The sequence below is a fragment of the Tamandua tetradactyla genome, chromosome 15 (assembly GCF_023851605.1).
Source record: "Tamandua tetradactyla isolate mTamTet1 chromosome 15, mTamTet1.pri, whole genome shotgun sequence".
In the NCBI taxonomy this organism is placed as follows: domain Eukaryota; kingdom Metazoa; phylum Chordata; class Mammalia; order Pilosa; family Myrmecophagidae; genus Tamandua; species Tamandua tetradactyla.
This window is the reverse complement of record NC_135341.1, coordinates 21,235,184-21,258,754: the sequence shown is the minus strand read 5'-3', so window position 1 is coordinate 21,258,754 and position 23,571 is coordinate 21,235,184. Positions and strand designations below refer to the sequence as shown.

The window sequence follows — 23,571 nt, the reverse complement described above, 5'->3', positions numbered from 1 at the left end:
AACAAAAGCATTCTTTATTCTCAGATACTTCAGACCTGTATAGAGAACTATATTTGAATTTGACCACTTTAGAGTATACTTTCATGGAAATATATCCAGGTGAGAACAAATAAATTGATAAAGGACTCAAATCCACATACCATGAAAAAATGGTTGAAGGTACTGGTGATGTTTAACTGGGTGAAGAGGGTAAAATCTAAGTTATAACTGGCTTTAGATATCTGTGCTGGTTTCAAAAGATGTATGTCCCCTAGAAAAGCCATGTTTTAATCTAAATCCCATTTCATAAAGGCAGAATAATCCCTATTCAATACTGTATGTTTGAAACTGTAATCAGATCATCTCCCTGGAGATGCGATTTAATCAAGAGTGATTGTTAAACAGGATTAGGTGATGACATGTCTCCACCCATTTGGGTGGGTCTTGATAAGTTTCTAGAGTCCTATAAAAGAGGGAACATTTTGGAGAATGAGGAGATTCAGAGAGAGCAGAGCAGAACGACATAGCCACAAGAAACAGAGTCCACCAGTCCACGACCCTTGGAGATGAAGAAGGAAAATGTCTCCTGGGGAGCTTCATGAAACAGGAAGCCAGGAGAAGAAGCTAGCAGATGATGCCATGTTCGCCATGTGCCCTTCCAGATGAGAGAGGAACCCTGACTTTGTTCACGATGTGCCTCTCCAGATGAGAGAGAAACTCGGACTGTGTTTGCCATGTGCCTTCTCATTGAGAGAGAAACCCTGAACTTCATCAGACTTCTTGAACCGTGGTATCTTTACCTGGATGCCTTTGATTGGACATTTCTATAGACTTGTAATTGGGACATTTTCTTGGCCTTAGAACTGTAAACTAGAAACTTATTCAATTCTCTTTAAAAGCCATTCTGTTTCTGATATGTTGAACAGTAGAACAGTATCTAAAGAAAAGCTGTATCAGTTAGGATTTTCTTGATGCAAGCAACAGAACTGACTCTGACTTAAACAGAAGGACATTTATTGGAAAGGTACCTCAAGCTCACAAGCTTAATAGGCAGAAATGATAGCACTTTTTTGGATTAGGAGGCAAGAATGCATGCCTACTCTCATAAAAGGAAAAGCTTTATCAGGACCTACAAATGGGATGAATGAATTTCAAATGTTGGAGGAGAAGATTTCTCCGACTTTGCTACCATACACTTCAAGATTCAGATCCTTGAAAGAGTATATCTGAGTAGGTCATCTTAGGCCAGATGCCTGCTGCATTGAAGGTTAAGAAGCCTCTGACTTTGGTAGATTACTGTGCCAACTCTTCATCCTCTTCTCCCAAGTAACAAAATTATGCATCAACAGTGTTTGCCGTGTGACTTTTCAGTTCCTCCCATTAAAGCATATTTTCTTGCATTTTGATTTTTTTATTCAGCTATGTAACTTGTTCTAGACTTTTGAATGAAATAGAAACGAAAGTCTGTCCATTCCTAACTTAGGCCTTAAAAAGGCTCATATATCTCTGCTTGTTCTTTTGTACCTCTGTCATTTCCATGAAAATAAAATGCCCAAACCAGCCTTATGTTCAATGGAAATGAGAGTCATATGAAGTACAGCCACATAGCTGAACCCAATCTACATCTATAACCAACCCTCAACCAATTCTATAGATGAATAAGCAACCTCCGCAGAACCACCGCAGCTTCACCTGTAGATGTGAAAGGAAAAAATGCTAATATTTTTATGCCAATAAAAGTTTGTGGATCTTACACAGCAATAGCTAACCAAGGCATGACATTTTCTGCTTTTGATTTTCATGGTGAGATACAGTGTATTAGTTATCTATTATTGCCCAAATTACCCCCAGTCTTAAAGCTTAAAACAGTAATAAGTGTTTGTTACCTCACAGAATTTCTGTGAGTCAGGAATGTAGCAGGAGCTTAGCTGGGAAGACCTCACAGCATTAGGCTATAGTCAACAGATAGCGAGGTTACAGTCCCCTGATGGTCTGGATGACCCACTTCCAACTTAACTTATTCACAAGGATGGCAGAGCAGAACTGTCTGTGGGCAGAATCCCTCATTTCCTTGCCACGTGGACTTTTCCATAAGGCTTCTGTGTTTCCTCACAACATGGCAGTTGGTTTTCCCTAAAACAAGAGATCCCTAAGAGAGAAAGAGAGAGAGAGATCAAAGAGGAAGCCCAATGCTGTTTCTGAGATAGTCTAGGAAGTCATTCACCATCACCATTGTAACATTCTGTTCGTTTGGAGAGAGTCACTAAGTGATATCCACACTGAAAGGAAGAGGAATTTGGCAATTAGTCTCCACCATTCAAATGCAGGAGTGTCAAAGAGTTTATAGAAATATTTTAAACCAACACAGGCAGTGACTTGATATATTGATCATTGAGTTGAAAAAAGTGGAGGAGAGGTCATTCCTCAAAATAAAATAAGATGTTGTAGGAAGAAGAAGTAAAAAAAAGAGCAATACAAAATTTAAGATAAGTAAGCACAAATGGGGGAAATGTCCACTTGAAATGTGATGTAAAGTGGGCTTAGATTCACTTGGTACAACCAAAGAAGATGGTGAATGTAAGAGCTATAGCAAGACAGAGTGGCTTGATAAATGGGATGGATGATCCTCTGAGAGTGTCCAGAGGGAAAGCAAAATTGGCAGTAGAGCAACCAATTGCAGAGGTAAAGGTAAGGAACTAGATACAATGCACACAAAAATGATTTAATTATGATGCTGAGAAGAGGCCCCATTGAAAGAGAGAAAGAGAGAGGGGTTATAAAACCTATAGTGCTTCAAGACCAATAATGCAGGTGGTGAAAGAAAGAGAGATAGAAGGGTGGCATTCATGCACTCATAAAAGTGTTACAAGAAAATCTATGAGGGGAGTTATAAGTGAAATGGCAAAGCAAACACCTGAGGAGATAATTGGATTTTTTCTTACAAAGGGGCTGCAGGTGTGCATTCAGTAATTGGCCAGATGCAAATGATGCTTGATGATAACCATTCATTAAGAGAGTGTGATTGTTGTTATGGTCAATTGGAAGTAAGAAGGAAAGGATGATGATGGTCATTATGTTTATCTCCAAGTAGAATCATATTGAGATGAGGCAAGGAAAGTGGTATTTGCTTCAGGTGCCAACCATCAGTGATTAGGCCCCACTGCCTCTTACCATATTGTAGGTGAACTGACCTGAAGATAAAGAGCAAAGGGATAAAGACAAAATGCAGTTAAGTGCCATCATCTGTGCACTGACTTACCTGGTGGTCAAAGTTTTAAATAGAATCGACTGTGAACTTTTTAGAAAATCAAACATGCAGCCCAGAGTAGAAAACAAACTGTAGAGCCAGGTTACTGACTGAAGAAAAGACATAGCTATTCTATCAAGAAGGTAATGGCAAATACCTGGCATTGAGCCTGTGTTCATGGTGGACATCACTAGTTGATTGCATTCATTTTTGCAGAGCCTGAATGTGGCTTTTGGAGTCCTTATCAAAATGGTGCCTTATCAAAATGGTGCTCTAAGCAGCCATCATGAATCCATCAGAGCTCGAGTACAAAGTGAATCCGATCTGCCATCCTTGGGTTCAGCCTGAGAGTTGAGGAATTCTTGGCCACTAGGAGATGAAGAAAACAGTGTTCTTGGCCAGACAGACATCTAGAGAACAAAGCGTTCACCAGTCTGGTCATCCTCAGAGATACACAATGCTCCTTTGAGACAAAGTGGTCCCTGCTGTTCATCCTTAACTTCATATCTTCAAGTTTGTATACTATAAATGAAGAATACTCTTGCAAAGGAAGGCACTCCTGCTGTCTTAGTAAAAGATGGAGTCAGATGCAGGGAGGGGTTTGAAGAAGACTGCTCTCTGGTTCAGTCACTATTGACATTTTGGACCAGATAATTCTTTGTCATGGGGAGTTGTCTTCTGCAATGTAGAATGGTCAACAGCACCCTGGTTATGGTGATTTGGAACTGCATGTACCCCAGAAAATCATTCACATTCCTGTGGATGTGAACTCTTTGTAAGTAGGATCTTTTTTTTTTTCATGGGCAGGCTCCGGGAAATAAGTAGGATCTTTTGATGAGTTTACTTCAGTTAAGGTATGTCCCAGGGTGGGTCTTGTTCCTCTTATAAGAGTCTTTTATAAGAGAATGAAATTTAGATGAAGAGAGAGAAAGCCTTGGATGCAAGAAACTGAAAGCAATGAAATGCGAAGAGAAGGGAGAAAGCAGCAGAGACTGCCATATATCTTGCCATGTGACAGAGGAATACAGGATTGCTGGCAGCGGGTCTTCTGGAAGAAGGGATTACCTAATGATGTCTTGATTTGGACAATTTTTTCAGCTTAAAAACTGTAAACTTGTAAGCCAATTAATTCCCATTGAAAGTCAACGTATGACATGGTAACTGCTATGAGTAGCTTACTAAACTAAAACACTAGGCTTCTACTCACTAGATGCCAGTAGCTCCCTCTCTCCAATCACAGTAAAAAAATATCTCTTAACCTTGTTAAATGTCCCTCAGGGGAAGGAGGCCACCCTTGGTTGATAACATCAGAGGGCAGAAATCCAGTATGAATTCCAGTCCCCATCTCAAAAACAGTAAGATTTTTATAACCTAGGGTCCATGTTGATAAGAACCATGAAGGATTTTGGAAATATTGTCCCTTCTCCATTTTATCTGTAATAACCCTTCTTTGTGTTAAAATCTTAAAGGAAAAGTTCTAGCCTGTTTGTGACTGTGGGCATAGATGAGGAGATTGCTTTCCATTTTGATAACTCTGTGATCAAATAAGTGGTTAGGAGTGTGGATTGTGGCATCCACAATCCCTCTTGAAGGGGAGGGAGACAAGTTGAGCCATAAGCTTAGGTCAAGCCTTTTCTAATTGTTCCCTGTGCCTGGAGTTCTCTTTTCTCAGATTTATGTGTGGCCACATATAGGGCTCAGCTCGAATGTCACTGTTTCAGAAACACTACCAACCTAAGGTACTGCATCCTCTTAGTATTCCTAATCCCATTATACTATTATATTATCTTCATAGTATTTATTCTCTGAATTTTTCTTAGTTTGATAGTTTACTAACGTGTTTCCAGACATTCACCTGAATATGAGTCTGACTGGGGCAGCAACTTTATCATTTTCATTCATTGCTGCATTCTGAGAGTAGCAGCTCAAGAAATATTTGTTGCACAAATGAATAAACCATGGTGCATTTGAATCAACCAATACAAGTATGATGGGCAATACAATGCAGAAGTCAAAGGACTATCAGAACACACAGCATGGAGACCTAAACTGACCTGGAATGTAAAGAAAGACTCTTAAGAAAAAAATGGCCTTAATATGAGACCAGAGAACCCTTGGCTAGAAGAGACTGTAACAGTAAACATTTATTTCTTGATATATTTTCTTAATATATGCAGGACACCAATATGAGTGTTATAATCCATTTAATTCTCACAATAGCCCAATGAGGTGGGTACATTTGATACTTTTCCCATTTAACAAATGAGTGAACATGGGTACCCAGAGGCTAATTCGCTTTAGGTCATACTGCTTGTTACACCGAGAGCTGAGATATGAAATTTGGCATTCTAGTGTCAGAGCCTATAGCTCTCACCATCACATTAATGGAGGAAGACAAAAGAATAGAATGTTTTCTGCCCCAGAGGTGAGAGAGAACATGATGTTAAGAAGCATGATGTGGAGAGAACAAGAAGAGGGTGGCAAGAAATGAAGTAAACAAGATGGAAAGGAGCCACATCAATAGGCAGGTCATAAAAAGAGTATGCATTGGCAATTTTGGGAGTGTCCTTGACTTACCGCAACTCCTACAGAGACCATCAGTAATCCTGCATGGTATTGCATAAGTTTAATTTCTTAGGACCAAGTCCAGTTTCTCAGTGGGTAATATTTAGAATGGTATTCGCCTTTCCTTCCTCCAACCACCATTTACAGGGAGAACCAAAGGGAAAAAAAATTGAGCCCAGGTGTTTATTATCCTGGTTTGCTTTATTTTTTGAAGAAAAGACAACAGAGTATTAGTTCTTATCCTGGAATAGATGGTTTGTCCAGCTGTAGATGCTGTAGAAAGGAAGCTGAATGTTAATTAGATGTCAACATTAATTATGGTGATTATGTTTTTTGAATAGCTATTGGGAATAGCTGGATCCACATCTAGAATGTGATGTGAATGACATCTTAATAGTTTTTAAAAGAAAGAGAAAGCTAAGCTTGTTACTAAGGAAATTACATTGAATAGAATTATAGTAAAATAGATCTCTTAACAAAGAACTGTAACAATGATAATATTCCCACATGAAGTATGTAGTGTTTATTGAGGAAAATCATGAAAAAATTTTTGAGACAGCATCCCTTATTTAAAATAATGCCTGATTATTTTAAATCTTTGCCTTAAAATTTTACTGGAATGTTTTAGGCTATGAGTATATTTTTAATTTACATTAGAACTGGGTCAGACACAGTTTTTATAAAACTATCATTTCAAGGATGTTTTAATTACATGCTTTTTATCTACTACAAGGAAGCTGTCCCTGCAATAACCTGTATGATCATTCATTTCAAAGACAATTTTATTGGATTAATTTATTTAAAAAAATAATTTTTATATTGAAGGATCTTTCCTTTTATTAAAAAAAGTTACTTGGTTCTTTTTAAATAAAGCATCTGCCTCATGTATTTAACATATTTCATATAAATCTCGTGAATGAAGCAAGATTAATTTACTCTCTCAAGCCAGAATTTAAAATTATATTGAAGTGAAAAGCATTGCACTAACTCTTTGTAATCAGAGATTACAAGCCAGCAATATAGGTGAACATACATTGATTTAATTATTCATTCAACAGCTATATGTTGAGCACCTACCCCGTGTCAGATATCGCGAGAATCGAGTGAGTGCAGTAATCCATATTCTTATGTTATTTTCTTAAAGAAAAGGACATGGTTCATCAGTGTTAGTGGGTCTTGACCTTAGCCACTCAGCTAAGGGGATTCCTCTTCTTTTCTCCCCCAGTTGAGAAATATGGTTGATATGCAGTGACATACCAGACAGGTTCGTTCCTGTCCATAACCATCTAATGGGGGGTTGAAGAATTCAATGGGCAGTGAGTTCACAATGTGAAGAGTGGTCAAATACAGAAATAAATGAAGCTATGAAAACACATGGAAAGCATGCAACACAAGTTAGGGAAACCTTCTCAGAAGAAATGTTTCTAAGACATAAGCAAGAAAATGATGGAAAGCTTTGTGCAGTAGAGTTTGGAGCTGGGCAATATTATAAACAGGTCTCAGAGTAACAGAAAGTGATTTTTGTCTTCATACTGTTGCGAAGTTCCTTGATAGCATAAATATGTTCTATTAACATAAATGCCCCAAATTGAATTCCACTAGAATTAGAAGTCAGGAACAGAGCATAAGTTCCAGTGTAGAAACTTTTAATGCTGGTAGAAGTGAATTGGTGCCCTTTGGAGTGACGGTCCATATTAAATAATCAAGACTTCAAGGAATGTTAGCTCTCCTTTGAACTCTCTTGGAGTAAATGGCAGCTTGGATTCATCTTGCCCCTGTCGTACTACCAGGACCTTATTATTGAAGGATTGAAATTATCTAACAGGTACTTTTGGTACTTTGCTACCTGTTAGATAAATAATGGCAGTAATGAGCCATTGCAGCATAGCTAGGAGTGACTTGAGGGGAATAAGGCTATGAAATCACTTGGATTTCATGTGGAGTCATTTTGATACTCTGTGATTATGTCATTAATACAGAGCCTGATTTATAGAAAACTCGCAAAAAAATGTTTGAATGAATGAGAAAAATTATGGACAACTTATTCTTGTAGAATAAGGGAATAGTGTAGCATAGTAGTAAAGCTGTAAATGTTGAGCTCGGACTGAGTTCTAATCATCTTAACTACAGGTTTGACTTTTAGCTCTCTCAACTTCAATTTTCTCATCTATAAAGTAGAGCTCATACTGTTGTAAAATATTCCATTTAATGTGCTTAATGTGGCCTTACACATAGTAAATGTTCAGTAAGTATTAGCTTTTACTTATTTATCAACATTAATAGCCTGCAAGTGAAATGCCTTACTGTATAACCTTCTATTATTTCCCAGAGGTACTTTTACTGAAGAAAAAAAGGAATGCCCCATGTAGAAATCATTTGAGAGGTAGACTTAGGGGTGCAATCTACTCTTGTGGATCAAATGGTAGAGTGAGTAGAAAGGATACTCTGATGTTAGACTGTAATCCAGGGTGAACATCTCCATTGCCCTACCCAAGTATAGATGCTAGAACTTTCACTTCAACATCACCATGGATTTCAACACCTGTCTTTCAGAAGGTTAGAGTACCTGGGGCCATTTGAAGGAGTGATTTTGCCCAATTGTGTTGGGGCTCCACAAATATACTAGATATATTTAGGAGATCTTTCTGTTGAATGATTCACAGGTATATTGAGAAAGCTAGTAACATGGCTTTTCAGTATGGTGACACACAGTACTCTCATAAATGGCAATGAAACTCTACAAGCTTTGGCTTGGCAGCCCCTTGGCTGCCTACCAAGCAATTTCATGCTAACTCTGCCCTCCGCTTCTCTTCAGATCTCTCTTCCCTGACCCCATCAACCTCCCTCAGCCTTTGAACCCTCCTACTCTCTTCCTCTCATAACCTACCCTACCCGGCCAGGTGACTCTTGCCTTGTCTTCCTATAGATGAGTCATTCTGTAACTTTCTTTCTTCTTTTTCCAGTATATGTCATAGCATAAACCCTGTGTCCCTCATTCATTCCCCAGGGCCTTCCATTTTGATTCTCAAAAGTCCTTTCTTTTCTCAGCAAAACACTTCATATATCAAAATTCATGGCTTTCAAATCTATTGTTTCTGATGTAGGATTCAAGAACAAATTTTAGAATTCAGAAAAGCTAGAGCAATATTTTTCATTCTCTTATATTCCTGCTATAATAACACTAGTTTTCCTTGAGGCAGTGTGAAGCCTCTGTTTGGCAGGAGGAAGGATCATAATCAAGGACAGGAAGAAAAACCCAAAGATTGATGCTTTAAGATCATATCTTGTTATACAACATCCAAGCACCTTGAGTCCACTGTCTGCTCTCAGCAAATTGACTCATGTCTTTGGCTTCTTGCCGACACTGACCCCTGGGCTCTGCTGCCTTGCTCTATAAAATGTAGAATGCAAGCTGTGGTGGTAAAGTTCCCCTGAAATTCATTCTTTCCTCATATCACAATACTCCTTATTTTCCAAAGTTGAAATATTGTTCCCTAGATATTTATTGTTTACTATACGTGTCTCATTTAATCTTCATAACAGCCCCATGAAATATGTGCTTCTAATATACTCCTCTAATTCTCCTGTTTTTAGTTTCACCTCTGACTGGTATTCCTCATCTTGCTCATTGGAAGGCAGAGATGATGTGATGTTTTCCTCTATTATTTTCCTCTCAGCTTCTCGCTCCAATTCTTCTATTTCCTGTAGGCGTTTTTCCAATAACTCAGCCTGCCTCTTCTGTTTCTTTTTCAGTTTTTTCTTTTTGTTTTTAGATATTTTTCCTATAGGTTTCTGCTGTGGCGCCGTACTCACTGCAGACCCAGATGGAGGAGGAGCACCTGCTTTCTGCCACTCAGTGGCCTCTGCTGCCATCCTTCTCACATACGCATCGTCCACACACATCAGGATGTTTTCAGGCTTTATGTCGGTGTGAATGATCTTACATTTACTGTGTAGATAATCTCAACCTTGAAGAACCTGTCCTTATTTTACAGCTAAGGAAACTAAGATTCAGAAAACTTGAGACCATCACTGCAAGTTTTGATCACATCTATCCAGCTCTCCTTCTGAGCACTGCTCTATCTCCTTGCAGTTAGATAAAAGTAGATAGCCTGCTTTGAAAAATGAAATAAGAGTAGAAGTGGCACGTGTCATTTCTGAGTGGAAGCACTAAGAACCGATGCATAATTCGCCACACTTTTTTTTCCCTCAGCCCCAGCCATGTTTCAATTAGTGGAAGTTCCGCTAGCTTGCATCCTGGAATGAGGTAACATGGAACAGAATCCCATTCATCCCTTGATGGACAGTTAGCAATGTGCAAAAACAGAAAACTTTGTTGTTTTAAACATTGTTTAACCTAGCTCATCTGACTGATACAGAGGTCATCATTAATTTTATCATTTGTCCATTTATTCATTTAACAAATAAATATTAAGTATCTACTTTGCTCTAAGTCTGAGCTAGATACTACAAATAAAGTCATGATACTTGACTTTCTAGCCTCTGGTAACTAGCCCCATTAGTCCATGTGCTTAAATGATGGAATCAGAATTTAAACTCAGCCCATTGGATTCCAGAGTTTGTTGTATTCTAAATGCTATATTCTACTATGTCAAATGAAGATTTTTATAATATTTTACGATTGGTTTTAAAAATGTTCCAAGTTCTAGGTCTGGTCTGACTCAGACAGCATAGACAAAATCCCTTATGAGTTGTCAGTTCAGTTTGATAAGCAGAGGTTTACTACTAATAGGCTGACGTTTACTACCAAAGACAGATCAAACCCAAATACCAAAAATTTTGCTGTTATTTATGTTTTCTGACTGTCTGGCATCTTTTACATGCCCTTTTATGTTTGGGGAATTTTCTACTTGATGGGTCCTACCGTCTCAAAGTGGGAACCTGATGGGTCCTACCTCCGCAAAGTGGGAACCTGAAAACTCACTTCTGGTCTTTTTATTTGCAGCTAGGTTGCAGACATGACCATTTTTCACCAATTAGATTCACCCTAGCTAGACTTCAGAAATTAGCAATACAAAGAAAAAAGCTTAATATGGAATGCATTTGTCTGGTGAGGGGCAGCAAAGGTCCCTGGTTTGAGGAGGTTGGTGGTGGCAGGTTTGAGTCCCTGGCATATGAGTAACATCAGTGTTGGTACTGTGGCATTTACAGTAGCCCATTCAGTAGTGCCAGTAGTATCTTCTCAGCAGGTTGGTTTGGGAACATGACTAGGTGCATTATTTCTAGAAATTTGGAATTAAGCTCAGTTCTCTAAACCTTCCAATAATTCTGAGAGATACTCACCGTCCTTTAATGTACCTTTTTTCTGCTTAGTCAGCCATAATCAAATTCTGCTTCTTACAAATAAGAATTCTGACTGATGCAATGTGGAAGCTGAGTCAGAGGCAGTTTGTGCCTGATCTTGGGGAAAGAGAATAGCAAGTGGCTAATCTAAAGGGCTGGTGGGGACAATAAAGTTGGAGAAAATCTGAGATTGAAGGTGGTAAGAGTTAAAAAGGAGTTGAGTTTCATATCCACCTTGAACAAACTGGTGTCGGCATCATCCTTGTGCAGTCCCATCTCCTCTTAAATCTGTTCATTCAGTCATTCACAAATATTTATAAAGCATATATTGCATGTCTGGCCCCAGGCTAGGCAATGGGGTGTTAATGATGGATAAATCAAGCTTAATCCTAGCCCTCATGCTGCTGAAAATTGCATGTGATTGGAAGATGATCATAATCAAATGATCACATTAGTGGACAAATATATAATTATAAATTACAGTGAGCACAATAAAAGAAAGCTACCTCATATTCTAAGTCATATAACAGGAGGAGTTGACCAAATGCAGGAGATCAAGGAAACCTTCCTAAGGGAGTTATTCTGCAGCTGAGATCTGAAGGGTAAAGAAAAGTAGTGGGTAGGGAGAGAGCGAAAGAACATACCAGGAGGTGTTTGCAAAGACCCTGGAAACAGAACACAGCACATTTGAACTACTGTAAGGCTGGGAAGACTGAACTGCAGAAAAAAGGTGAAAATGTAATAACATAAGACTGTGTGGTGGTACAGGGAAGAGGTGAAGGAGAGGAGCAGATCATGGAGTCTTGAAGCTCTATTAAGGATTTTGGTCTTTTTCCTAAAGTCAATAGGAGACTATTGAAGAGTTTTAAGCAATGTGATAACACCATCAGATTCGCCTTCTGAAATGCCATTCTACTATGGTAAGGACAGGGGATGGGCAGGGGAGTAGAATAAATACGAGGAAGCAAATTAGGAGGCTATAGCAATAATCTAGGCAAGGTGGGTATTAGATCACAGTAGTGTCTGCAGGAGACATAGAGAGGAGTAGAAGGATTTGAGAGATATTTAAGAAGGAAAATCAATGGACTTCACAATGAATTAGATAAGGACTGTGTAGTGACTTCAGCTTTTCAGAGTTGGGCCACTTATTCAAGAATCAGTGGAAATGCATCAGGTTGGCCAGCAAAAGTATAGAGATAATGTCTTTTGTTTTGTATATGTTGAGATTGGGGTGTTTTTGCAATATTCAAGAGAAGATGTTAAGTGGGTAGCTGACGATGATGGTCTGGGGCTGCGTGTACAGGATTGGATTGGTGATGTCTCTTTCTCAAACTCAAAAGCAGGATCTTCTGAAAGTAGGATCTCAACAAATCCAGACTGAAAAACTCAAGTTTGATTCATTCATCCATTCATTTAGTGCAGTTTTATTGGACATATATCTTGCACTAGCCACTGGTGATACAGAGTCAAAAAAGGGATACTGATTCTGAGGAACTTACAGCTATCTGAGAAGTGGAAATGTCAATATGCAAACAAATAAAATGTAAGTAATGGAATTATGTATGAGAGTCTTCTAAAAAGACAGATTTTAACTATTTTTATAGTTGGGTCTTCCTACATTATTTTCTTTCATCAGAGCAGTTGTAGGTCTACAGAAAAATCATGCAAAAAGTACCTTTTTCCTATATACCTGCCCCCAGCCCACCCACAGTTTTCCCTACTAACACTTTGCATTAGTTGTTACCTTTGTTAAAACTGATGAAACAATATTATTATGATTATATATTTAAAAAATAGATTTTATAGGGTAGATTTTAAGGTTCAGGTGCAGGAATGGGGTGTGTCCTAATAAAAGGAGGAAGTATTCAAAGGCTCAGAGGCGTGGAAAAGTACCCTGTTCTTAGGAAATCACCAATATTAAATATGGCCAAAGCAAGAGAGTTGGGGCCTGGAGGTGGTATGAAGTAAGCTTAGAGATTTAGACAGAAAGAAGAAATCAGCAATCTATATACAGTTTGAGCTTTAACCTGAAAATTGCCAGGGATCACTGAAGCATTTCATACAATGGAAGATTGGAACCAGATTTGTGTTTTATATAGATTACTCTGCCGGAGCCATGATAGATGACATTTGTAAGAGAGCTGGGAAGTATCACTCAACATCCAAACTTGCTATCTACCTTTTTAGTAGGTAGACTTTATATTTATTAGTGCCTTCAGCGTTCCAAGTGTTCATGTTATTATCTTATCTCATTTGTGGCACAGAAATTGGAAAATGCTACAAATCAGTGACTATTATACTTTATGCTTTTCATGGTTAAATTAGATAATGATCATAAAATGGCATTGGCTTGCTCACTTGTTAGACGCCGTAAAATAGCCTTCTCATTAAATAGCCATTTTCCTGTCACAAAGCAAATTTAGAACAAGGTACAATGTGTCTTTAAACTCTCTTTAATTGACGCACGTTATCTTCCATCTTATGTCATGACTCACCATGTTTTGAATATGGGTGACCTGAACTTATAATGTCTCTTACCTTTTTGACAGAGTAGACCCAATGGCCCAGAGGCCAGCAGTCAAGGAGAATGTTAAGGTAAAAGGTTTTCATTTTGTGTGTGTCTTAATTTAAATAATGATGAGTAATTGAGAAAGAATTCTAAGAAGGAGTCCCTGAGGCTTATGCAATGATTTATTTGGTCCACAAATAAAGCAAGACGAGAAATTAAGTTTTGCTGGTTAGATTAAAGTTATTTTATATTCTTTCATTAATGTGGGTGATGAGGACAAAAATAAAGAAAGAGACCCTTGGAACAAATAGGCCCTCAAATACCATTTCAGTAGAGAACAGCTATGCTAAGCTAAAATTTCAAATCCCAATACTATGGATGCTTTTCAAATCACTACGAGGTATTGTTCCATCGTCTGTTGTTACTTGTACAGTTGTTGGCAGCCACTACAGATTGTGATTGCTGCTTAGGGAAGAGAAACTAGTAAGAAGACTCCCCCACCAACTGTGTTTTCCATTTAGCCCAGATGCTAAAAACCTCCACTGCCCTAGAAGAAAAAGGGGGAAATTGAGCATCAGCAAAAGAAACAATCTTTTAAAAGTGAGGGGCTGCAATATCATCAAGTAAGATGACTTTCTTCATTGATTTCCTTAGTAAGGACTGGAGATGAGAATAAGAATGTCCACGAGAAAAAACTTCCATATCACTGCAGTAAAAGTAAAGACCTTTGGTTGTTTCTTTTTAGGCCGTGGCTTAGTATCTTGATAGACAACCTCTGTTATGAAGTCAATATTGTGAATAAAATAATGATTCTTATGTGGGAAGAAAAGCAAAGAAAGGATTACAGTGGTTTAATGGCAGCTTTCTTCTAGCTAGATATCTGAAAACATAAGAAATGGTTGACAGTAATTAATTCCGTGTTTTTTTATTCTTAACATACAATGTTAAATTTCTATTTTAAAAAAACCCCACATACAATAGAGAAACAACAGATGAATTCCTTGCTCTTTGGAGAATTATTAGACTGTGAATATTTCATCTCAGCCTGGGTTCTAAGTCTATTCAATTTGAAGAAATGTAAAAAGGGGACTTTGAGCAACAAATGGGCAAAGCTCCTTCTTGACATGGAAACAATGATAGTGAAATATCAATAGTGCTGCTTCAAAACCCTGTTCCTTTTATCACTGCAATTCAGAAATATTGTGAACATTCAAATCATCATTAAAATTTTCAAAACCAGTCCCACTAATGAAAAGACTAGGAGATTTATCCATTAAATATTTTGAATCACTCAAGATAAATCAACCAGCTACAGACTTTATTTTTCTTCAAGTTAAAAGAAAATTTATTTGAGGGTAGACAATATGTGAGTCTGATAATCAGCTATATAAACTGCAGCCTTTTCAGCTTACATAGACCCAACCAATACATTTACACACATGATGAAGATAGTGGGTCAGAATTTTCATGCTCAAGTCTTCCCCTCATGTATATAGGCATAGTTTTTGAAGCTTACCACTTTGTAACTTGTAGTATGGTGGTCTTTGTACTTTCCTTCTATCTCTAAGCAGTGCAGTTTCCTAAATTAGTCATGTAGCAGGCTTGTACTGGCTCGCAAGAGCCAATTGCTGAATTTTCAAGGATTTTGAGAGCAGTCATTAAACATAGATGTTATTAAAAATTAAATTATATAACTTATAATTGAATAAGTAATATTAAAACCAAGAATAACAAATTCTCAAAACTCATCACTTTCTAATTATTTTACTACATTTTACAGTTATCTTTGGTCTTAAGATTATTTACGTCTATTTTATCTGTGTGGTAAAAATAAATATAATAGTGTGTTCCTGCAGATCTCTTCCCAGCATTGAGTTCAATGTAGTTTGAAATTTGTCATAGTGGGAGTATTTACATCATAGAAATGGGCAAACACTACGAAATAATTTGATGTGTTGTTTTTTTAAATCTCTAGACATCCCAGAGATTGGCAATATCGCCTGAAGACTAAATCCTGTCCCAGCAAGCTAAGAATGCTTTTTAACATTTTTAAATGGTTGCAAAAACAAACACCAAAAAAAAAAGTAATAGAGACCATATGTGGCAAAATTAAAATAAATAGCTAGCGGGGGTGCAAGGATAGTTCAGTCGTAGAATTCTCACCTGCCATGTAGAAAACCCAGGTTCGATTCCCAGCCCATGCACCTCCCCCCACCAAAAAAAAATAATAATAACTCAACAAATGGTGCAGCAATAACAGGATACTTACATGGAAAAAAAATGAATGTGACCCCCATCATACAGCATACAAAAAATTAAAAAATGATGGGCTGGTAATAAATATTGGGCATTGTGGGATATAAGATCTTTGCCACAACTACTCAGTTCCACAATGGAAACCCAGAAGTAGGCATAGATAATATGTAAACAAATGGACATGACTGTGTTCCAATAAAACTTTATTTACAAATAAATATTTGTATTAGGCCTAATTTGGCTCACAGAGGGATGGTAGTTTGACAACCTTGGGTGTAAGTTTTAAATAGGAAGAGCTAAGTCTATATTCCTTCAGTGTCCTAATTAACAAATAATAACTCTAATAAAATACTTTAGATCTAGGTAGTGCCCTTGTTTCAGTTTGCTAATGCTGCTGGAATGCAATATACCAGAAATGGTTGGCATTTATAAAGGGGATTTATTAAGTTACAAGTTGCAAGTCTAAGGCAGTAAAAATTTCACATTAAAGCACTAGCAAGAGTTAACTTCTCAGAGGAAAGTTTCTCTGTCACATGGGAAGGCATATGTAACTTCTGCTGGTCCTCTTGGGTTCATTTCAAAATGGCTCTCTCAGCTCCTATGGGTCCTTCTAGGTTCTGCTGGTGGCTTTCCTTCTGTATCTCCAAACATCTGTGAATGGTTTCGTCTTTCTGCTCTCTGTGTGGGCTCTTATAAGGACTCCAGTAAACTAATCAAGACCCACCTTAAATGAGGGGGGGGTCACATCTCCATCTAATCAAAAGGTCACACCCACAATTGAGTGGGTCACATCTCCAAAGAAACAACCAAATCAAAAATCCCACCCTGACAATAGGTCTGCCCCCACAAAATTGGATTAGGATTAAAAGAACATGGCATTTCTCAGGTACACAACATTTTCAAACCAACACAGCCCTTATGAAATTAAAAGAAGCAATGACATTTTCCTACAGCAAATGAATTACATTTCAGTTCCATTAAATGGAAGATTCCACCTCTGAAGTTTCTTTGACCAATCATGTGATGAAAGTGATGAAATGGAGCTTTGTGGTTTTTAAGCCCTTTAAAATCACCTAATTCACTAAGTCACACAGATAATCCTCAAAAAAAATTTTTACAAACTAGACATATCTACAATTCAACCCACTGATTTCTATTAAAAATGATCAAAAGTCATATATTTGGGATAAATCACTTAACTTTTCTAAGATTCCTTTGTGTTTAATCATTAAATATTACATTTCACGTGGCTATTTATAATAAAAGGGTTGTCATTATATCATTTTTCTCTCTTTTTATATGAATGTGTTTATGTGCAGGCACATCGACAGACCCTTGACCAAAATACAGACCCATGTAGTAAGGACGCATAAGGAGGGTGCATGTGTAGTTTATTGGTAGAATTCTTGCTTGCCATGGGGAAGACCCGGGCTTGATTCCTAGCCCATGCATTCAAAAAAAAAATTCAACAAATGGTGCTGCAATAATGGAATTTTGACATGAAAAGAATAAAATGTCACCCCTACTGCACAGTATACAAAGAAAAAAAGTGCTTAATGAACAAATGTTTTCTCTATGCTCAAGTTTTCCTTTCCTTCCAATATGTCCATATTTGGTCACATGGCCCAGATGGTATGCCCAAGAATTAATAGGATATATAGTTTAATAGAGCCTTAACAGTATGTATGCATTTTTAATTTCCTCTTGGGAAGCAACATTTTATGTAACTGTACACGCTCACTGCTTTGTGTAGAATTTCTCTAATGCATCCTCAAAATGAATAGTATCTCAATAGTATATCACCTGCCAAATAAACCCTTATTTATTTGAGGCCTTGTGGGAAGGGTCCTAACCTGTCCCTCAAATGTTTTGCAAATTAGACAGTATAATAATGGTAAACCTGCTGGATATGGACTCAGTCCACCAGAGTTCCAGGCCTCGCCTGGCCTTTAGCTTGCTTTGTGAACCTGGGCTAGTTGCTTCCCAGCCTAAGCCTCAAAATTGCTATAACCATCAAAAAGGAAAATGGACTAGACAAACTCAGATATCCCTTCTAGCTCATACCCTGTGGCACCAGATACTTAGAAAGTATGTCCCAGACACAGTGCTGCTGCTCTTCCCAACCTCACAGGTTATAGGTGCATGGCCTTAGGGAGAGAAGCCAGCCCAGAGACTTTGGTGACAGGCGTGCCTCAGAGGTTGAAATTGGAAGTTCTCATCTTATGCCTTATCAGATCTAAGTCCTGCTTTGTTTGGCCCACAGAAAATTTCCCATACAAATTTGATTGTCAGCTTTTCTTGAAAAATGGAAAGATCTAGCAACCTTGTTAACATCCCCCTCTCCCCTCTGAAATTTTCCTGTTGCAAAGTTTTCTAGAGCTGAATAGCAGCTTCTCCCATTAAGTGGGTCAGGGCAATTCTAGACTATCCATATGTTGAATACTAATTATAGTATTTTATTTCCATGAAAGGATGTGAAACCTCCATGCAAAGGATGTCATGATCACACTGAGGTCCACTTTCTAAACACAGATGGAAAAGAAAATATATCATTTTAAATATCCTCTCATAAACAGTACTAGGAGTAGGTTCATTTTACTTGTTGAAACTCATCCATTTGGTGAGATTCCAAATTCTAATTTTCATAAGGAAATAGTTATGATGGTTTGCACAAAATTTTAAGACCAACTCTACCTAGGAATAAATCTAACAAAGGAAGTACAAGATCTTTATGGAAAAAATTGCATAATGTTATTAAGTCATATAAAAGAAGACAAGAAAAATGATTAGATATAATATGCTCATGAAGGAGGACTCAGTATTGTAAAGATGTAAATTTCCCCAATTAATCTATAAATTCAAAGCAATTCTATTAAAAAGTGTATCAGAATATTTCTGGAATCTTGGCAAATTTACTCTCAACTTTATCTAAAAGAGAAAAATCCAGGAATGGACAAGATAATTCTGGAAGAGAGGAAAAAAAGAAGGTGAAATATAATAGCACATATGACATTTATTGCAAGGATATTTATATATCCTTTATATATAAATTTATATATCCTTTAATATAATATTAAATTATAATTTAATATCATAATTAAAACATGATATTGGTTTGGTAATTATTGACTATGTCAGTAGATCAGAATAGGGCATGAACAAATCTATCTATGCATATATGAGAATTGTTGTTCCACTTTGAAATCAGTGGAGTATGGATGAACTATTTGATATATAGAGTTGAGAAAATCGGTTTTATTTATCGAAAAAGTAATAATATTGCTACTTGCCTCATACAAAAATAAGCTCCAAAAAGGATTAAAGACCTAAATGTGAAAAACCAAACTCTATAACAATTTAAAAAAAAAAAAAAAAAAAGAAAAGATCTTTATGATCTCACATCTGGGAGGAGTTTCTTAAAATCAGTAACATAATTAAACATTTTTACAAAAGATAAATAATTAAATTATATTAAAATTTAATTTATATGACAGAATATCATAAGGTTAAAAGGAGAGTATCTGGGAAAAGACATTATCAACAGGCAAAGGATTCATATTCAAAGTATATAAAGAACATCTATGAATCAGTGAAAAAAATACAAATAGGCAATAGAAAAATGAGCAAATGATACTGAGGTAATTCACAAGAGAGGAAAGGCAAGTAGGCAATAACATATGAAAAGATAATCTTACTAGTAATTAGGAAAATCCAAAATAATAGAAATGAAGATATATGTTTACACAAAAATTTGCAGTTTTATTTGTAAAGCAAAAAAAAAAAAAACTGGAAACTTTTCAAATGTTCATTCAGGCAAATGGATAGACAAAATGTGGTATATCCATACTCTGGATTAAAAGGAACTAAGTTCTGATGTAGACAAAAACATGGATGAATCTCAAATTTCTTAATGCTAAGTGTTAAAAGCCAGAGAAGAAAGAGTATATAATGTATGATTCCATTTATTTTAAAAATCCAGAAAATGCAAACTATTCTATAGTGAAAGAAAGCAGGTGAGTGGTCACCTGATGTATTAGTTTTCTATTGCTGTATGATTAATTACCGCAAATTTAGAGCTTAAAGCAATGCGAATTTATTAACCCTGTTTCCATGGCACAAGTTAGCTTGTTCCACCACTCAGGTTCACCAGGCAGAAATCAAGATGGCTGCCAGAGCCTGGGTCTTATCTAAACCTTGAGTCCTCTTCTGCCCTCACTGATAGTTAGCAGAATTCAGTCTCCAAAGCCAAGGCATTTTGGTTCTTCAGGGCCAATGGCAGAGGGTTTCTGCTTTATCAAAACTTTGTGACTTCTGTCTCTGACCTCTAGAACCTCTTTTAAAGGTCCCACCTGATTAGGTATGGCATGGCCAGGAAAATCTTCCTTTGATGAACTTAAAATCAAATGATTAGGGGCCTTAATTACATTTTCAAAATCCCCCTACCCGTATCATAACATAATCACAAGAGTGATAGCCCATCAGATTCACAAGTCCATCCACACTCAAGGTGAGGTGGTTATGCAAGGTGTGTACACCAGGAGGTGGGGATCCTGGAGCCCATCCTAGAATTCTGCCCATCACGCCTGGAACTGGAGCTCGAGGGAGAGATGGATTGCAAAGAAGTCATGGGAATATTCAGTATCTTCACTTTGTTGTTGGTTTCACAGGTATATACACCTAACAAAACAACTGGATTATACACTTTAAATGTATGCAGTTTATTGTAGAGTATATAATTGTACTTCAATAAAATAAAATTAGTAAATTGTATTATATTCATCCATCAAATTGGCAAATTATTAAAAGACTAAAAAATATCTAGTGTAAGAAATGTTCTGGAACAACAAAAACACATACACTGCTTGGACAAGGAGGTAAACTGGAGGGAAACCTGGTCTTATCTAGAGAGGTAGAATATGGCCATACTCTAATGATCTGTCGAGTCCATTGCTGGATATTTGTTGTAGAGAAACTCACCCATCTGTGCAAAGAATAAACACAAGGATATCCATTGTACATCGGTTCAATAGCAAAAATTGAAAATAACTTAGATATCCATCATCAGAAAAATGGATAAGCATGGCATATTCATAAAATGGAACACCATACAAGAGTTACTATCTAGAGCTAGATTTTCATGTAGAAGGTTAGATTTCAAAAATCTCATGTCTAAAGAAAGCAAGTTGAGGAATGATTGTTCAGTATGATAACATTTGTATAAGTGTAAAGTATTACTGCATACTATTTATTGACAAATATATTCAGTAAATGTATGTAGATACATGGATGGGGAGGCTATATACCAAATTGGTGAACTGGAGAAGAAAAGGAATGAAACTGGGGAAGGATATAAAGGGAACCTCAGTTTCATCATTTCTGTTTTTGCTTTTAAAAACTGTGACGTATCACTTTTCCGCCTTTTGGCTAAGATCAAGTGTAGTATCTGTTCTTATCAGTTTAGTATCTGATAGGTCCTCTATCCGAGGACAATATATTAAATAGGAGCTTGTTCCGTCCACTCCACACATCGACCTGGTATTGCAGTACTTCCAGGAACAGTACACCCCCCTCGGGGGAATAATGAATGTATAAAAAGCTAGAAAAAAAATTTTTTGAAGTAAATATGACAAGATTTTAAGGTTTGTTCATTCTAAGTGGCGGGTGTGAGTGAAGTTTTTATTTTAACATTTTTTATTGTGAAATACAACATATATGCAGAAAACTGATAATTTTCAAAGTACAGTTTTACAAGTGCTTATAGAGCAAATTTCAACAATATGGGTTATAGTTCTACAATTTCACGTATTTCCTACTCACTGTTTTAAAACACTACAGACTAACAAGAAATATCAATACGGTGATTCAGTAGTCACAATAATTTGTTAAATCCTATGTTTCTCTGTTACACCCCCTCCCTCTCATTTGATCTTCTCCCAGACTTCAGGGGTATTTGGGCAATGACAGTTCTAACATCTTCATATTGAAAAGGGGTGTCAACATTATGGGGTACGCGGATGTAACTACCCCATAATTATATTCTTGTAGATACTGGTTTCAGGATTAATCTGGCGTATGAATAATCTGGAAGATGAGTGAAGTTTTGATTTGTTTTATTTTTAAAGCATGATCCTATCTATCCATGGGGAAAAGGTAAGACAAACCCAAACTGAAGGACATTCTTCCGGTCCCTGACCAGCACTTCTCAAGGTCGTCAAAACAAGGAAGGTCAGAGTCTAGAGGAGCCTAAGAAAACGTGAGAACTAAATGCAATGTGGTGGGATGAGATCCTAAAACAATTAAAGGACATTTTGTAATAAGTAAGGAAATCTGAATCAACTATGAACTTTCATTAGCAATAATATATCGATGTTGGCTCATTTGTTGTGACAAATATACCATAGTAATGCTGATAATGGGTGCTGGGAACGCAGAAACTCTCCAATATTCTGGCAACTTTTCCATAACTCAAAAACTATTCTACAATAAAAAGTTGATTAAAAAAAAATCACCAGGGTGGGCCAAGTTGGCTCAGCAGGCAGAGTTCTTTCCTGCCATGCCAGGGACCCGGGTTCCATTCCCGGTGTCTGCCCATGCAAAGAAAAAAAATCACCGGTAGCCCCAGGGAAGCAGCTGTGGCAGGGTGTAACAGTGCTGATCTGAAGGCAACAGATCTGTGCTGAAATCCTGGCTCTACCACCACTGGCTTTGTCACCTTTGATAAAGCTATAACTACCTCCAGTTTCCAGTTTCTCTTTTGCAAAATGTGGACAATCCCCAGTTTTTAGAATCATCGAAATATTAAATGAGACAACATAAAGAGCATCTTGCCAGTCTTCAGGAAGGACGTGCAGCCTTGATGATGCCTTCATTTGGACTTTTCTCTTAGCCTCAAAACTGTGAGCTAATAGCATCAAGGGATTGAGAAAACCTTCTCCACCAAAAGGGGGAAGAGTGAAATGAGACAAAGTGTCAATGGCTGAGAGATTCCAAACAGAGTCGAGAGGTTATTCTGGAGGTTATTCTTATGCATTGAATAGATATCACCTTTTTAGTTAAGGTGTAATGGAGAGGCTGGAGGGAACTGCCTGAAAATGTACAGCTGTGTTCCAGTAGCCATGTTTCTTAATGATGATTGTATAATGATACAGCTTTCCCAATGTGACTGTGAAAACCTTGTGTCTGAGGCTCCTTTTATCTACCTTGTCCACAAACAAGTAGAACATGTGGAATAAAAATAAATAATAGGGGGAACAAATGCTAAAATAAATATAGTTTGAAATGCCAGTGATCAACGAAAGCGAGGGGTAAGGGGTGTGGTAGGTATAATCTTTTTTTTTTCTTTTCAGTTTTCATTTTATTTCTTTTTCTATTGTCTTTTTATTTCTTTTTCTGAATTGATGCAAATGTTCTAAGAAATGAATATGCAACTAAGTGATGATATTGTGAATTACTGATTATGTATGTTACTGTTTTATTTGGTTTGTTAATTTTAATTAATAAATAAATTAAAAAACAAACAAAAAAACTCTGAGCTAATAAATTCCCATTGTTTGAACCATTCCTTTGCATGGTATTTGCTTGAGTAATCTAGGAAATTAAAGCAGCAAATAATGGTGCACAGGATGAAATTCATCTTCCTCCTTCAGCCGAATTAAAGAGAGGGCCATAGAGAAAGCAAGACCCTTACGGTAAGTTTCTAACACAATGACCC

The 23,571-nt window shown here is 37.1% G+C and overlaps 1 protein-coding gene and 1 pseudogene across 1 annotated transcript in view; both read left to right on the top strand.

Annotated features, from left to right (window-relative positions):
• Nucleotides 1-23,571, top strand: part of SYNPR (synaptoporin) — a 321,242-nt gene that overhangs the window by 118,662 nt on the left and 179,009 nt on the right. The gene's annotated exons all lie outside the window — the stretch shown is intronic.
• Nucleotides 21,265-21,429, top strand: LOC143658181 (U2 spliceosomal RNA; annotated as a pseudogene).